The sequence below is a fragment of the Pseudophryne corroboree genome, chromosome 1 (genome assembly GCF_028390025.1).
Source record: "Pseudophryne corroboree isolate aPseCor3 chromosome 1, aPseCor3.hap2, whole genome shotgun sequence".
NCBI classification, from domain to species: Eukaryota; Metazoa; Chordata; class Amphibia; order Anura; family Myobatrachidae; genus Pseudophryne; species Pseudophryne corroboree.
Window position 1 is genome coordinate 192,939,167 of NC_086444.1, and position 17,459 is coordinate 192,956,625.

General features: G+C 49.5%; 1 long non-coding RNA gene across 1 annotated transcript in view; it reads right to left on the bottom strand.

Moving 5' to 3' along the window:
- The window catches only part of LOC135050038 (uncharacterized), a 48,883-nt gene extending 31,703 nt beyond the window's left edge, over nucleotides 1–17,180 (bottom strand). The window contains exon 1 of the long non-coding RNA XR_010241537.1: nucleotides 17,006–17,180. This is a non-coding gene — a long non-coding RNA (uncharacterized LOC135050038). The remainder of the gene's footprint in view (nucleotides 1–17,005) is intronic.
- Nucleotides 17,181–17,459: the final 279 nt, after the last annotated feature.

Here is a 17,459-nt window from a genome sequence, read left to right on the forward strand (position 1 = left end):
GGCAGACGGGACCCCTTTTTACACATTGCGGCAGCCAGGACCCCTTTTTACACATTACGGCAGCCAGTCCCCCTTTTTACACATTGCGGCAGCCAGGACCACTTTTTACACATTGCGGCAGACGGGACCCCTTTTTACGCATTGCGGCAGATGGGACCCCTTTTTACGCATTGCGGCAGCCGGGACCCCTTTTTACGCATTGCGGCAGCCAGTCCCCCTTTTTACATATTGCGGCAGACGGGACCCCTTTTTACACATTGCGGCAGATGGGACCCCTTTTTACACATTGCAGCAGATGGGACCCCTTTTTACACATTGCAGCAGATGGGACCCCTTTTTACACATTGCAGGAGAGAGAGAGAGAGAGAGACATACTTACCTTCTCCCCGCTTACAGGCTCCTCGTGCAGCTCCCTCTCGGTGCAGTGTGAAGTCAGTTGAGAAGGAGGAGGAGGGAGGGGGAGCAGAGAGCAGCAGCAGCGCTATTTGATTGGTAGTAAGCGCTGCTGCAGCATCCCCCTCTCCTTCTGTATTGGCTGCCCGGCGCTGCTGTGGATGCTGGGATGCATCCACAGCAGCGCCAGGCAGCCAATACAGAAGGAGAGGGGGATGCTGCAGCGGCGCTTACTACCAATCAAATAGCGCTGCTGCGGCTCTCTGCTCCCCCTCCCTCCTCCTCCGCTGCCCGGCGCTCCTGTCTTCTCTCCTCCAGCGCGGCGCACGGCGCAGTTCAGAGGCGGCATGTAATGAGTCAATTTGACTCATTACATGCCGCTGGCCGTGCGCCCCCAGGGCAACTGCGCTGTGTGCCAAGCCCCCTTGGCACACACGTAGTTACGGCCCTGTCCTAATGCGACGCATTACAAGGAAGTAGACACTAAATAAACTACAGCTCCCAGCAGCCCTTAGTGCCAAAGCATTCCAGCGCTAAGGGCTGCTGGGAGCTGCAGTTTATTGAGTGCATTTTCTTCCCCGTAATGCGGCACGTTGGGACACCGGTGCTAACAATAGTAACTGGCTGCTTGGCTGCTGTGCAAGTCTCCGGGAGAGCCACTGCCAAAAGGAGGACAGCAGCCAGAGCCGGCCCTAACCAATATGATGCCCTAGGCAAGATTTTGGTTGGTGCCCCCTAGCACCGCCGCTAGTTCTGCAGGAGATGCCTGGCATGAGTCATCTGGCAGCTCTGCTAACGTCTGGCGCCTTTTGTTTATGAAAATGCATCTTATTTGCATGACTGTTTGGCTAGAATGCACAAGCAGCTTCCGCTGATTAAAATGATGTGCAGCATGCCTATATTCTGTGTGCGACTGCGGCTGTATCTGCATACGAAATGCTACATTACAGTGATTTCCAGAAATACACTGCAATGTAGCATTTCGTATGCAGATACAGCCGCAGTCACACACTGAATATATGCATGCCGCATATCATTTTAATCGGCAGTAGCTGCTGGTGCCCCTAAGCATACCAAATGCCCTAGGCATTTGCCTAGTTTGCCTATGCCTAAGGCCGGCTCTGACAGCAGCTTAGCTGCTTCCAGGAGGAGAAGCATTACCCGCCACTCCCCCACTCACAGTACCTCCGGGCCCCATCCATGGCACCCCCACACCCTCCCTCCAACACCCGCGGTGGCTCCGGACCCCTCTCCTACCCACAGCACCACCACACCCGCCCCTCTCTCACCAGCGGCACCCCCGCAACCGCTGTGGCTCCGGACCCCACCCGCGGCACACGCGCAGCCTCCCCCACCCGTGGCACCACTGCACCAGCCCCTCCCCTCCCCCAATCATGGCACCCCTGGACTCCATCCACGTCTCCCCCGCACCCGTCACTCCCCCAACCACAGCACCTACTAGGTGATTCATCAGGCCCTGCATGCACTGTTCATGCCATTGCAAGGGGCTTCAACCCCTTAACCATTGCACGCCATTTGTCCATACTATATTTAACCACTCACACAATTATGATTGGAGGTAATACTCCATATAATAAAAATATTGCACGCCACAAGGGCGTGCAAGGGTTAAGGGGGCGTAGCCCCTTACGACGGTGTGAAGAGCGCCCGTAGGGCACGATTAATCACCTAATGAAAATTTATGTATATATATATATATATAAATATGTATTATAGAGTCAACAGTGATCAATACGGATGTACAGTAGTTGGTTATTGGTTAAGAAATTGGAACAAGTGTATGTGTAATTAGTTGTAGAGACCACCATTGCTGGTCGCTGTTCTGCATCCTAAATTCTATAAATAAGCCGGAGAGCTAGAGTCATTGACAGAAAGGTCACTGGAGCACTTGTTCTAATATATATTAGTTTGGATTTTCTCGGCTTTACTCAGATCTCAAAAATGGGTTCTTATTGACTCTTATGTATTTTAGATAGTCAATAGAGAAAGCTGGATAAATCCGAACTTGTGCTACTTCGATGAAAAAAACTAAGTAAATCAGAACCCGCACATCTCTAATATTTATGTATATGTTATACATCTGGATTGGCAATGTCAGATCTAGTTAGGTTATGGTTATTATCTAAATACTGTACGTCTGTACGTCTGTCCATGTTTTATATCCAGAAAACATGGCTTTATTAAAGCATTAATGCATCAATATCCCCATAAGTTGTTGACATTTCGACCCCTGAGGGTCATTATAAAGACAATCACTGGATTTATGTGTATTTATTGATTCATACTGTATATTCTTGCAAAGTAGTTGTTGCTATGTGACCCATGAATGTGTGTGTAGGCACCCCCTGCTAATTATTCAATTAATCTATTAACTCACTGATCTATAAGGAAGCCCTGGAGGCATAGGGTGGATGTACTAAGCAGTGAAAAGAGTGAAGAAATAAGTCAGTGGAGAAGTTGCCCATGGCAACCAATCAGTATTGAAGCAAGTAACATTTATAATTTGCATACTATAAAATTATACAGAGCAGCTGATTGGTTGCCATGGGCAACTTCTCCAGTGGCTCATTTCTTTACTCTTTTCACTGCTTAGTACATCTCCATATTCAGTATACCTGCTGCCTGCATGCAGTACTGATGCCTTCCAGTGATTGTCTTGATAAAGACCCTTAGGGGTTGAAACGTCGACAACTTATGGAGATAATGATTCCATAATAAACCTTCTGTTCTACTATTTGAATTAGTGAGTGCCCTCAAATGGGCTAATCGGTCAAAACCTTGGCTATTATTGGAACAGTCAGTGACTTTCTGTTACCTCAGTGGTGCATCCCTCTGACGACTTGGTGGATGTGAGTGCAGATTACCTACATTAGTATCAGGGCCGTAACTAGGTGTGTGCCTGGCACAATGCGCATGTGCACTGAGAGCGCAGGACAGGTGGCAAAACCTGCAGGTCCACGCTGCTTGTTGTGTCCGGGGAAGGTATTGCAGCTGTAGTGCCCTTTAGCGGTGGATCAGGATGCCGGGGGAGTTGCTGTTTGTCTGGTCCTGTGCCTCCTCTGCCAGGCCGCCTATCGTGCTTGCTGTATCGGGTGTTTCCTGAAAGGGGTGTGGCCACGGTCTCCGTGATTAGGACAAGCCGACTGACTTTGCCTGTTTGGTGTATACTGTGTCTGGATCCCTCTCAGCTCTCCTGGAGGTAATACAGTGGGAACAGGGGAGGGTGACGAGGGGGAGTGTGTGTGGATTTGGGGAACAGACTGTGTGTAGGGAACAGGCTGTGTGTGTGTGATGTGACTGGAGGGGACAGGCAGTGTGTGTGTGTGTGTGTGTGTGTGTGTGTGTGTATGTTTTGGGGGGAGACAGACTGTGTATGTAGTGACTGGAGAGGAAAAGCTGTGTGTGTGTGTGTGTGTGTGTGTGTGTAGGGACTGGGCAGGGACTTAACTAGGTGTGTGCCAGTGGTGCCTGGTACACAGCACAAATCCACTGTGGGCACACACCACTGGCAACACCCGCTGGCCCATGCCACCACCGCACTGTGTGGGGTCCGCCTGGCCAACCACCCCGGCGTGTATATCACCCATGCAGCACCACACCGCCACTCAGCTGCAGCTACCTCTCTCACTTAAAGCTGATTAGCACTGCAGCTTGTCTGCCCTGCCTCCCTGCTACCCATTCTCTGCCTTGTCTTCTGGGAGAGATTATGTCTCTCCCAGACTGCCCCAAGCCCACCACCAGTGTCCTGCGCTTTGAAGAGCCACAGCATAGGGCAGGAAGGACAAGAAGACTGCTGGCCGGTGGATGATGCTGCCCTGGTGCAAATGTAAGTATAACACTCTCTCTGTCTCTCTCTCTCCTTTTGTAAATGGGGAGTCTGCCTGCCATAATGTGTAAAAAGGGGACTCTGCTGGTGTAAAGTTTAAAAAGGGGGACTCTGCCTGCCTAATGTGTAAAAAGGGGTACTCTGCTGCCGTAATGTGTAAAAAGGGGGACTGTACCTGCCGTACTGCGTAAAAGGGACTCTACCTGCAGTAATGTGTAAAAGGGACGCTACCTGCAGTAATGTGTAAAAGGGGCTCTACCTGCGGTAATGTGCAAATGGGAGCTCTACCTGCCATAATGTGTAAAAGGAGACTCTACCTGCCATACTGTGTAAAAGTCAGCTCTACCTGCCATACTGTGTAAAAGTCAGCCCTACCTGGCGTAATGTATAAAAGGGGGATCTACCTGGTGTAATGTGTAAAAGGAGCTCTACCTGTCGTGATGTGTAAAAGGTTGCGCTACCTTTATGTGTAATGTGTGATAGGGGCTCTACCTGTAGTAATGTGTAAAATGGGGCTCTACCTGGCGTAATGTGTAAAAGGGGCTCTACCTGGTGTAATGTGTGTAAGTGGCGCTACTGTGCGGCATAATTTGAATAATGAAGACTACTGTACAGTGTAATATGAATTGGAATTATTTCATGGCCACATCCCTTTCCCATAAAGCCATGCCTCTTTTCCATGAAGCCACGCCTATGGCGTGCACTGTTTTAAATATGGGGGGGCGCCAATGCTGTTTCTTGCACACAGCGCTAAAATGTCTAGTTACGGCACTGATTAGTATATATGTATATATATACATATATATATATACATATATATATATATATATATATATATATACTGTATATATAAACAAACAAACATATTCACAGCATATTAGAAATGTGTAATCACCTCCTATCTATAGACAATGGATGGATATGGATATGAAACTTGTGGCTATAGTCCAACAAATACTGGATAAAAATAGAACATTAAACTGGATCTTTATTCACATAAGTGAGATTCTGTCAGACTGAAGACAATATAGAGCTCATTGGGGAATCCAGCAAATGTTTCATGGTAATCCCTTTAGAAGAATTCTTTAAATACATTCATGTACAGTATATGTGACAAAGACATAAATTCCATGGATGCTGTCTTCACATTCCCAGTTGCCAGGGAGGGCAAGGTCAGAAGCTTTGGGTACAACCTCAGCTGACATTGCAGTCACTATAATTCTTTACCATCTTTATTTACATATCAATCTATCTATCTATCTATCTATCTATCTACAATATATATGAAAATATATGCACATATTCATATTAGTAATGTGCACCGGACATTTTTCGGGTTTTGTGTCTTGGTTTTGGATTCGGTTCCACGGCCGTGTTTTGGATTCGGACGCATTTTGGCAAAACCTCCCTGAAATTTTTTTGTCGGATTCGGGTGTTTTTTTACAAAAAACCCTCAAAAACAGCTTAAATAATAGAATTTGGGGGTCATTTTGATCCCACAGTATTATTAACCCCAATAACCATAATTTCCACTCATTTCCAGTCTATTCTGAACACCTCACTCCTCACAATATTATTTTTAGTCCTAAAATTTGCACCGAGGTCGCTGGATGGCTAAGCTAAGCGACCCAAGTGGCCGACACAAACACCTGGCCCATCTAGGAGTGGCACTGCAGTGTCAGACAGGATGGCACTTTAAAAAAATAGTCCCCAAACAGCACATGATGCAAAGAAAAAAAGAGGTGCACCAAGGTCGCTGGATGGCTAAGCTAAGCGACCCAAGTGGCCGACACAAACACCTGGCCCATCTAGGAGTGGCACTGCAGTGTCAGACAGGATGCCACTTCAAAAAATAGTCCCCAAACAGCACATGATGCAAAGAAAAAAAGAGGTGCACCAAGGTCGCTGGATGGCTAAGCTAAGCGACCCAAGTGGCCGACACAAACACCTGGCCCATCTAGGAGTGGCACTGCAGTGTCAGACAGGGTGGCAATTCAAAAAATAGTCCCCAAACAGCACATGATGCAAAGAAAAAAAGAGGCGCACCAAGGTCGCTGTGTGACTAAGCTAAGCGACCCAAGTGGCCGACACAACCACCTGGCCCATCTAGGAGTGGCACTGCAGTGTCAGACAGGATGGCACTTCAAAAAAATTGTCCCCAAACAGCACATGATGCAAAGAAAAAAAGAGGCGCACCAAGGTCGCTGTGTGACTAAGCTAAGCGACACAAGTGGCCGACACAAACACCTGGCCCATCTAGGAGTGGCACTGCAGTGTCAGACAGGATGGCACTTCAAAAAATAGTCCCCAAACAGCACATGATGCAAAGAAAAATGAAAGAAGAAACAGGTGCAAGATGGAATTGTCCTTGGGCCCTCCCACCCACCCTTATGTTGTATAAACAGGACATGCACACTTTATCGAACCCATAATTTCAGCGACAGGGTCTGCCACACGACTGTGACTGAAATGACTGGTTGGTTTGGGCCCCCACCAAAAAAGAAGCAATCAATCTCTCCTTGCACAAACTGGCTCTACAGAGGCAAGATGTCCACCTCATCATCATCCTCCGATTCCTCACCCCTTTCACTGTGTACATCCCCCTCCTCACAGATTATTAATTCGTCCCCACTGGAATCCACCATCTCAGATCCCTGTGTACTTTCTGGAGGCAATTGCTGGTGAATGTCTCTACGGAGGAATTGATTATAATTCATTTTGATGAACATCATCTTCTCCACATTTTCTGGAAGTAACCTCGTACGCCGATTGCTGACAAGGTGAGCGGCTGCCCTAAACAATCTTTCGGAGTACACACTGGAGGGAGGGCAACTTAGGTAGAATAAAGCCAGTTTGTGCAAGGGCCTCCAAATTGCCTCTTTTTCCTGCCAGTATACGTACGGACTGTCTGACATGCCTACTTGGATGCGGTCACTCATATAATCCTCCACCATTCTTTCAATGGTGACAGAATCATATGCAGTGACAGTAGATGACATGTCAGTAATCGTTGGCAGGTCCTTCAGTCCGGACCAGATGTCAGCACTCGCACCAGACTGCTCTGCATCACCGCCAGCGGGTGGGCTCGGAATTCTTAGCCTTTTCCTCGCACCCCCAGTTGCGGGAGAATGTGAAGGAGGAGCTGTTGACGGGTCACGTTCCGCTTGACTTGACAATTTTCTCACCAGCAGGTCTTTGAACCTCTGCAGACTTGTGTCTGCTGGAAAGAGAGATACAACATAGGTTTTAAATCTAGAATCGAGCACGGTGGCCAAAATGTAGTGCTCTGATTTCAACAGACTGACCACCCGTGAATCCTTGTTAAGCAAATTAAGGGCTCTATCCACAAGTCCCACATGCCTAGCGGAATGGCTCTGTTTTAGCTCCTCCTTCAATGTCTCCAGCTTCTTCTGCAAAAGCCTGATGAGGGGAATGACCTGACTCAGGCTGGCAGTGTCTGAACTGACTACACGTGTGGCAAGTTCAAAGGGTTGCAGAACCTTGCACAACGTTGAAATCATTCTCCACTGCGCTTGAGTCAGGTGCATTCCCCCTCCTTTGCCTATATCATGGGCAGATGTATAGGCTTGAATGGCCTTTTGCTGCTCCTCCATCCTCTGAAGCATATAGAGGGTTGAATTTCACCTCGTTACCACCTCTTGCTTCAGATGATGGCAGGGCAGGTTCAGGACTGTTTGCTGGTGCTCCAGTCTTCGGCACGCGGTGGATGAATGCCGAAAGTGGACCGCAATTCTTCGGGCCACCGACAGCATCTCTTGCACGCCCCTGTCATTTTTTAAATAATTCTGCACCACCAAATTCAATGTATGTGCAAAACATGGGACGTGCTGGAATTTGCCCAGATGTAATGCACGCACAATATTGGTGGCGTTGTCTGATGTCACAAATCCCCAGGAGAGTCCAATTGGGGTAAGCCATTCTGTGATGATGTTCCTCAGTTTCCGTAAGAGGTTGTCAGCTGTGTGCCTCTTATGGAAAGCGGTGATACAAAGCGTAGCCTGCCTAGGAACGAGTTGGCGTTTGCGAGATGCTGCTACTGGTGCCACCGCTGCTGTTCTTGCTGCGGAAGGCAATACATCTACCCAGTGGGCTGTCACAGTCATATAGTCCTGAGTCTGCCCTGCTCCACTTGTCCACATGTCCGTGGTTAAGTGGACATTGGGTACAACTGCATTTTTTAGGACACTGGTGATTCTTTTTCTGAGGTCTGTGTACATTTTCGGTATCGCCTGCCTAGAGAAATGGAACCTAGATGGTATTTGGTACAGGGGACACAGTACCTCAATCAAGTCTCTAGTTGCCTGTGAATTAACGGTGGATACCGGACACACGTTTCTCACCACCCAGGCTGACAAGACCTGAGTTATCCGCTTTGCGGCAGGATGACTGCTGTGATATTTCATCTTCCTCGCAAAGGACTGTTGGATAGTCAATTGCTTACTGGAAGTAGTACAAGTGGTCTTCCGACTTCCCCTCTGGGATGACGATCGACTCCCAGCAGCAACAACAGCAGCGCCAGCAGCAGTAGGCATTACCCTCAAGGATGCATCGGAGGAATCCCAGGCAGGAGAGGACTCGTCAGACTCGCCAGTGACATGGCCTGCAGGACTATTGGCTTTCCTGTGAAAGGTGGAAATTGACACTGAGGGAGTTGGTGGTTTGGTTTGCAGGAGCTTGGTTACAAGAGGAAGGGATTTAGTGGTCAGTGGACTACTTCCGCTGTCATCCAAAGTTTTTGAACTTGTCACTGACTTCTGATGAATGCGGTCCAGGTGACGTATAAGGGAGGATGTTCCTAGGTGGTTAACGTCCTTACCCCTACTTATTACAGCTTGACAAAGGCAACACACGGCTTGACACCTTTTGTCCGCATTTGTGTTGAAATAATTCCACACCGAAGAGGTGATTTTTTTTGTATTTTGACCAGACATGTCAATGGCCATATTCATCCCACGGACAACAGGTGTCTCCCCGGGTGCTTGACTTAAACAAACCACCTCACCATCAGAATCCTCCTTGTCAATTTCCTCCCCAGCGCCAGCAACACCCATATCCTCATCCTGGTGTACTTCAACAGTGACATCTTCAATTTGACTATCAGGAGCTGGACTGCGGGTGCTCCTTCCAGCACTTGCAGGGGGCCTGCAAATGGTGGAAGGCGCAAGCTCTTCCCGTCCAGTGTTGGGAAGGTCAGGCATCGCAACCGACACAATTGGACTCTCCTTGGGGATTTGTGATTTAGAAGAACGCACAGTTCTTTCCTGTGCTTTTGCCAGCTTAAGTCTTTTCATTTTTCTAGCGAGAGGATGAGTGCTTCCATCCTCATGTGAATCTGAACCACTAGCCATGAACATAGGCCAGGGCCTCAGCCGTTCCTTGCCACTCCGTGTCGTAAATGGCATATTGGCAAGTTTACGCTTCTCATCAGACGCTTTCAATTTAGATTTTTGGGTCATTTTACTGAACTTTTGTTTTTTGGATTTTACATGCTCTCTACTATGACATTGGGCATCGGCCTTGGCAGACGACGTTGATGGCATTTCATCGTCTCGGCCATGACTAGTGGCAGCAGCTTCAGCACGAGGTGGAAGTGGATCTTGATCTTTCCCTATTTTAACCTCCACATTTTTGTTCTCCATTTTTTAATGTGTGGAATTATATGCCAGTATCAATAGCAATGGCCTACTACTATATATACTGCGCACAACTGAAATGCACCACAGGTATCGATGGATAGTATACTTGACGACACAGAGGTAGGTAGAGCAGTGGCCTTCCATACCGTACTGCTATATACACTGGTGGTCACTTTCAGCAAACTGCAAAACTAAAATGCACCACGGGTATAGAATCTAGATGGATAGTATACTTGACGACACAGAGGTAGGTAGAGCAGTGGCCTTCCGTACCGTACTGCTATATATACTGGTGGTCACTGTCAGCAAAACTCTGCACTGTACTCCTCCTATATAATACTGCTGGTCCCCAGTCCCCACGATAAACCAGTGTGAGCACAGATATATGCAGCACACTGAGCACAGATATGGAGCGTTTTTCAGGCAGACAACGTATAATACTGGTGGTCACTGGTCAGCAAAACTCTGCACTGTACTCCTCCTATATAATACTGCTGGTCCCCAGTCCCCACAATAAAGCAGTGTGAGCACAGATATATGCAGCACACTGAGCACAGATATGGAGCGTTTTTCAGGCAGACAACGTATAATACTGGTGGTCACTGGTCAGCAAAACTCTGCACTGTACTCCTCCTATATAATACTGCTGGTCCCCAGTCCCCACAATAAAGCAGTGTGAGCACAGATATATGCAGCACACTGAGCACAGATATGGAGCGTTTTTCAGGCAGACAACGTATAATACTGGTGGTCACTGGTCAGCAAAACTCTGCACTGTACTCCTCCTATATAATACTGCTGGTTCCCAGTCCACACAATAAAGCAGTGTGAGCACAGATATATGCAGCACACTGAGCACAGATATGGAGCGTTTTTCAGGCAGAGAATGGATAAAACTGGTGGTCACTGGTCAGCAAAACTCTGCACTGTACTCCTCCTATATATATAATACTGCTGGTTCCCAGTCCCCACAATAAAGCAGTGTGAGCACAGATATATGCAGCACACTGAGAACAGATATGGAGCGTTTTTCAGGCAGAGAACGTATAATACTGGTGGTCACTGGTCAGCAAAACTCTGCACTGTACTCCTGCTATATAATACAGCTGCTCCCCAGTCCCCACAATAAAGCAGTGTGAGCACAGATATATGCAGCACACTGAGCACAGATATGGAGCGTTTTTCAGGCAGAGAACGTATAATACTGGTGGTCACTGGTCAGCAAAACTCTGCACTGTACTCCTCCTATATAATACTGCTGATCCCCAGAGCCGGATTAACAATGGGGCGGGTGGAGCTGCAGCTCCAGGCCCCCCCATCAAAACAGGCCCACAGGATCCCCCTGTGCCGAAAGATTTCTTTCCTCCTCCCCTGCGCTGTCACACTGTGAGATAGCCACAAGCGTCTCCCCTCCACCGTGCATAATAACAGCAGCCGGCGCAGCGGTGGACTTGCTTGCTGGGACGCAGAGTGACAAGCTGATTGTCTGGTACCGTGACTCCTCTGCTGGGCCGGCTAGTGGTACTGGTACTCGTTTAATGGTAGGGGTTTGTTCCCTAAAAGGGGGCGTGGTCACGGGTCCGTAATTAGGCCACGCCTCTGACTGGTTGGTCTGTGTGCAATGCTGTGTCCGGAAGGCTCAGTGTGACTCTGGGAACGGAGGAGAGTGGGAGGGCTGTTGGGAACAGGGTACGTATGTTGGAAGGGACAGGCTGGGGGTATGGGTAGGAACTGGCGTGAACAGGGTGACTGTATGTATATGGTGATTAGAGGGGGCAGGCTCTGTGTGTGGGAGGGGAGGGGCTTGGGGGTACACGGTGTGTGTGTGTGGACTGGGGAAATAGGCTGTGCGTGTGTGTGTGTGCGTTTGTGTAGGGACTCTGGAAATAGGCTATTTGTGTGTAGGGAGTGTGTGTGTGTGGGGAGGAACAGGCTTTGCGTGTGTGTGCGCATATGTGTAGGGACTGGGTAAATAAGCTGTGTGTGTATGTTGGGGGGGGCAGGCTTTGTGTGTGTGTGCGTATGTGTAGGGACTGGGGAAATAGGCTGTGTGTGTAGGGAGTGTGTGTGTGGGGGGGGGGGACAGGCTTTGTGTGCGTATGTGTAGGGACTGGGGAAATTGGCAGTGTGTGTGTGTAGGGAGTGTGTGTGTGGGGGGGAGGACAGGCTTTGTGTGTGTGCGCGCATATGTGTAGGGACTGGGGAAATAGGCTGTGTGTGTGTGTGTGTGGGGGGGGCAGGCTTTGTGTGTGTGCGTATGTGTAGGGACTCTGGAAATAGGCTGTGTGTGTGTGTGTGTGTGTAGGGAGTGTGTGTGTGTGGGGGGGCAGGCTTTGTGTGTGTGTGTGTGTGTGTGTGTGTGTGTGTGTGTGTGCGTGCGTATGTTGGGACTGGGGAAATAGGCTGTGTGTGTGTAGGGAGTGTGTGTGTAGGGAGTGTGGGGGGGCAGGCATTGTGTGTGTGTATGTGTAGGGACTCTGGAAATAGGCTGTGTGTGTAGGGAGTGTGTGTGTGGGGGGGGCAGGCTCTGTGTGTGTGTGCGTATGTGTAGGGACTGGGGAAATAGGCTGTGTGTGTGTGTAGGGAGTGTGGGGAGGGGGCAGGCATTGTGTGTGTGCGTATGTGTAGGGACTCTGGAAATGGGCTGTGTGTGTAGGGAGTGTGTGTGTGTGTGTGTGTGTGTGTGTAGGGAGTGTGTGTGGGGGGGCAGGCATTGTGTGTGTGCGTATGTGTAGGGACTCTGGAAATAGGCTGTATGTGTGTAGGGAGTGTGTGTGTGTAGGGAGTGTGTGTGTGGGGGGGCAGGCTTTGTGTGTGTGTGTGTGTGTGTGGAGTGTGTGTGGGGGGCAGGCATTGTGTGTGTGTGCGTATATGTAGGGACTCTGGAAATAGGCTGTGTGTGTGTGTGTAGGGAGTGTGTGTGGGGGGGCAGGCTTTGTGTTTGTGTGTAGGGAGTGTGTGTGTAGGGAGTGTGTGGGGGGGGGGCAGGCATTGTGTGTGTGCGTATGTGTAGGGACTCTGGAAATAGGCTGTGTGTGTGTAGGGAGTGTGTGTGTGTGTGTGTGTGTAGGGAGTGTGTGTGGCGGGCAGGCATTGTGTGTGTGCGTATGTGTAGGGACTGTGTGTGTGTGTGTGTAGGGACTAGGGAGTGTGTGTGTGTGTGTGTGTGGGGGGCAGGCTTTGTGTGTATGTGGTGATATGAGCATGTTGCTGGGGTTGGTTGTGTGCACAGACACTGGGTTGCTCACATTGGAGGTTACGTAAGCTCAGGCAGGTGATCTGCACGTCTGTGGATGCTCGGTCCTTGTGCATTTGGCTGCACTGGGAGGGACTTTGTTGGAGTGTTGGCTGTGGGGTGAGGGGGCCAATACGGGGAGGGTTGCTGCTCGGGGGATTCCGCAAGTGGCGGTTTTAGGTGCTGGCTAGCAGGGCGGGTGACAAAGGCACCATCGGCACCCGTCGCTGCCTGCATCGCAGTGCCTCCTGCCGCTTCCTGCTGCCGGCCACCCTCCCTCTCCTGGCCCATTCCTGCCGGCCGCCTCATGCCACTACTCACTCACCCTCAGCTTCACGCTGGGCGGAAGTACGAGAAGAACATAGAGCCGGGGAACCACAGTCGCCAGATGGTGAGTGACAGCTAACTGGTGCAATTTGTATAACGGGCTACCCGGCGCAATGTGTATAAGGGGCTATGTGGCGCAATGTGTATTATATATATATATATATATATATATATATATATATATATATATAAATAGATATGGAAGAAAGAATGGAAATGTAAGACCACCAGAAACAGTATAACCTGCATCACATGTTGTAATAAAGGCTGTCAATCATAAAGTCACCTTAAGTGTCGATGCTTCGGTCCCCTTCCAGACCAATTTCAAGACCACCAACAATTACAGCAGCTGCTCTCAATCCAAAAAGTACCTGCAGTTACTTGTTGGCTGGAGAGCGGCTGCTGGAATTATTGGCAGCTTTGACTCGGATAAGGGACATTGGGGCAGATGTATTAAACCTGGAGAAGTGATAAAGCAGTGATAAGTGCAATGTGATAACGCACCAGCCAATCAGCTCCAATATGTAAATTGATAGGTAGGAGCCGATTGGCTGGTGCGTTATCACATTGCACTTATCACTGCTTTATCACTTCTCCAGGCTTAATACATCTGCCCCAATGTGTGGCGGGCCCTGAATGACACAACCCCACTGTTGCTGGTCACACCCCCTGCGACGGTACACAATAGGCCCTTCATAAATTTCAGCTACAGGCCCATGTGATCCTTAATCTGGCACTGCTGATCCCCAGTCCCCACAATAAAGCAGTGTGAGCACAGATATATGCAGCACACGGAGCACAGATATGGAGCGTTTTTCAGGCAGAGAACGGATAAAACTGGTGGTCACTGATCAGCAAAACTCTGCACTGTACTCCTCCTATATAATACAGCTGCTCCCCAGTCCCCACAATTAAGCAATAAGCACAAATATTTGCAGCAACATTAATAAACGGAGAGGACGCCAGCCACGTCCTCTCCCTAACATTTCCAATGCACGAGTGAAAATGGCGGCGACGCGCGGCTCCTTATATAGAATCCGAATCTCGCGAGAATTCGACAGCGGGATGATGACGTTCGGGCGCGCTCGGGTTAACCGAGCCATACGGGAGAATCCGAGTATGCCTCGGACCCGTGTAAAATGGGTGAAGTTCGGGGGGGTTCGGTTTCCGAGGAACCGAACCCGCTCATCTGTAATTATAACACTTACCTTAGCAACTGGCCATTAGTGAAAGATGTGAAACACGCCAGCCAAAAGCAGTTCTATTTGAAATGTCTTAATTTCTATGAATCAAGGCCTTTTGCGGCCGATTTGAGGGTATTTCCGACCGCATTCATAAATACGAATCCTTGGTAAATTACAGTGGCGTGCGGTGAGGTCAGTGGCTGGTGAGGCACTGCAGCCATAATGTTCGCCGAGTCCCGCTGGTGACCCCTACCGTCGCCGAGCTGATGCCCGCTACCACCCCCAAGCCGATACAAGTTACCGATGACGTCCCTGATGCGGCAGCTTGTGCAGGTGAGGGATCTTTTCAGATCCCTCCCAACTGCCTCCCATCATTTCACAGCTCTACAGGACAGAGGAGGCAGGGACAGAATAGAGGGGTCAGGAGACAGGAGTGACAGGTACAGGACAGAGGTAATAGCAGGACAGAATAGAGGGGTCAAGAGACAGGAGTGACAGGTACAGGACAGAGGTAATAGCAGGACAGAAGAGAGAGGTCAGAAGACAGGAGTGACAGGGACAGGACTGAGGAAACAGCACCAGAATAGTGGGGACAGGGATGGGACAGTGAGGACAGGACAGAGGTGATAGTGCCAGAACAGAGGAGACAGTAGACAGGAGTGACAGGGAAAGTACAAAGGTGATAGCGTCAGTACAGGGGGGACAGGGACAGCACAGTGGGGACAGGACAGAGGTCATAGGACCAGGACAGGGGCGACAGGACATTCAGGAGACAGTAGTGACAGGGACATGATTGAGATATATATAGAACATGTGGAGTGATAAAGATTTGTGTAATCATTTGAAGGTGGAATACCCTTTTTAAATATATTAGCTAATTCAGAATGTCCACTACTAATTATGTCTGTCCTCCACACAATACTTACTTGTGAAAGACAGACAGAAGATGACAGAGGGGGTCATTCCGAGTGGATCGCACGTAGCAACTTTTTGATGCTCGTGCGATCAACTAGACGCCACCTATGGGGGAATGTATTTTAGCATAGCAGGGCTGTGATCGCTTGTGCAGCCCTGCTATGCTAAAAAAGTTTTGTGTAAAACAAGACCAGCCCTAGACCTACTTACCTGGTGCGATGATTTCAGCGATGCAGGTCCCGTAATTGACGTCAGACATCCGCCCTCCAAACGCCTGGACACGCCTGTTTTCGCCGAACCACTCCTGGAAAACGGTCAGTTGACGCCCCGGACGCATTCCTCCTGTCAATCTTCTTGCGGTCGTCGCTGCGACCGCTTTCTTCGTACGCGGCATCGCTGCCCATCGCCAGACAACAACATGCCTGCGCAATGCGGCAGCAGCGCATGCGCAGAACCGACCCTTTCGCACCGCAGCGATGAACCGCAGCATGTGAATGGGTCGGAATGACCCCCAGAGGACGGCAGAAAAAGAGACACAGAGGAAAGAGACACACAGAGGAAAGAGACGGACAGGCAAACAGACTTATGATGTGAGATGATGGTGGAAAGAGACAGACGAGCAAATAAAGGATGTGAGAGGGCAGAGGAAAGAGAGAGAATGGCAGACAGATGATGTGAGAGGATAGCTGAAAGAAAGACACAAAGGAAAGAGACAGACAGACAGACAGACAGAGGATGTGAGAGGATGGTGGGAAGTCAGACACAGAGGAAAGAGACAGGCAGAATGAAGAGGCAGGTGGCAGAGAGTAACAGAGAGATAGATGGATAGGAACTAGACAAACAGAAGGGACAGTCAGCCAGAAGAAAGATACAGAGGGAGGAAATCGCATATCAGCCCCTCTCCCCTGAAGTCATTACCTTGCTATGCATCACCCTGCTCCTCACTGGCACATCTCTACACCTGCCACATGGGAGCTATTGTACAGTCAGGATCAGGAAGTGGAACAGGATCCTGCTCTGCAGAGGAATGGGGTTGAGGTACTGTAACGCTGCTGCACAGTGGAAGGGGAGGAGCCCTGCCGTCTAGAGGAAGGAGAGGAGACACAGTGTCTCACGGCAAAGGGGAGGGTAGGGGCTGCAATTGGCCTCACATCCCCTATATTTATAATATAAAAAGCATGGGGAGAGATTTATGTGCACCTGCCCAACCTTCCCCTGTATGGGAGCCTCCTACCCGGCTTCTGTGTTACTGGCTGCTGCGACTGGAGACCGTGGGAGAGCTGTGCTGCAGGGGATTCACAGCAGCCCTCCCACAGCTATTTTACTGCAGCCTTTACTAAAGAAGGACCAGTGACCACTACCCGATCAGAGCACCGATCGCGGTAGCGGCCATCTGGCCCTGCACACAGTGGGAACTGGCCCAGCAGAAGGGGGTCATGGGACTGACCTGAGGGGGGACTCGCTCAGCACCCAATGTCACAGTACATCTTGAATCTGACACTAATCGGGATTCAGGCACCCTCCGTGCCCACAGCCTTGTAGCAGTTCCACGTACAGGAGTAATGATAGGGCCGGCCCTGCCCACTGCCCAATCAGCGCTTCCTCAGTGACACGGGGGTGTGCTTTGATATGTGCTGAAAGCACGCCCCTGTGCCGCTTCTCCTGCTTTTTTTAATGGGATTTCACTACCCACTGCTTGGCCCCGCCCCCCGTTTCCGGTCCAGTTACATTGACAGCAGGAGGCACCGAGAGTGGTGCCTCCAAGACCGAAATATTTAAACAGTTTACAGTGTAAAAATGATTCAAATAATACAAAGGCTAAAGTATATACTTATGACACAGAATATGTGTCATAAGTATATCTTCCTTGTTTCATTTGAATCATTAATGACAGGGGAGGC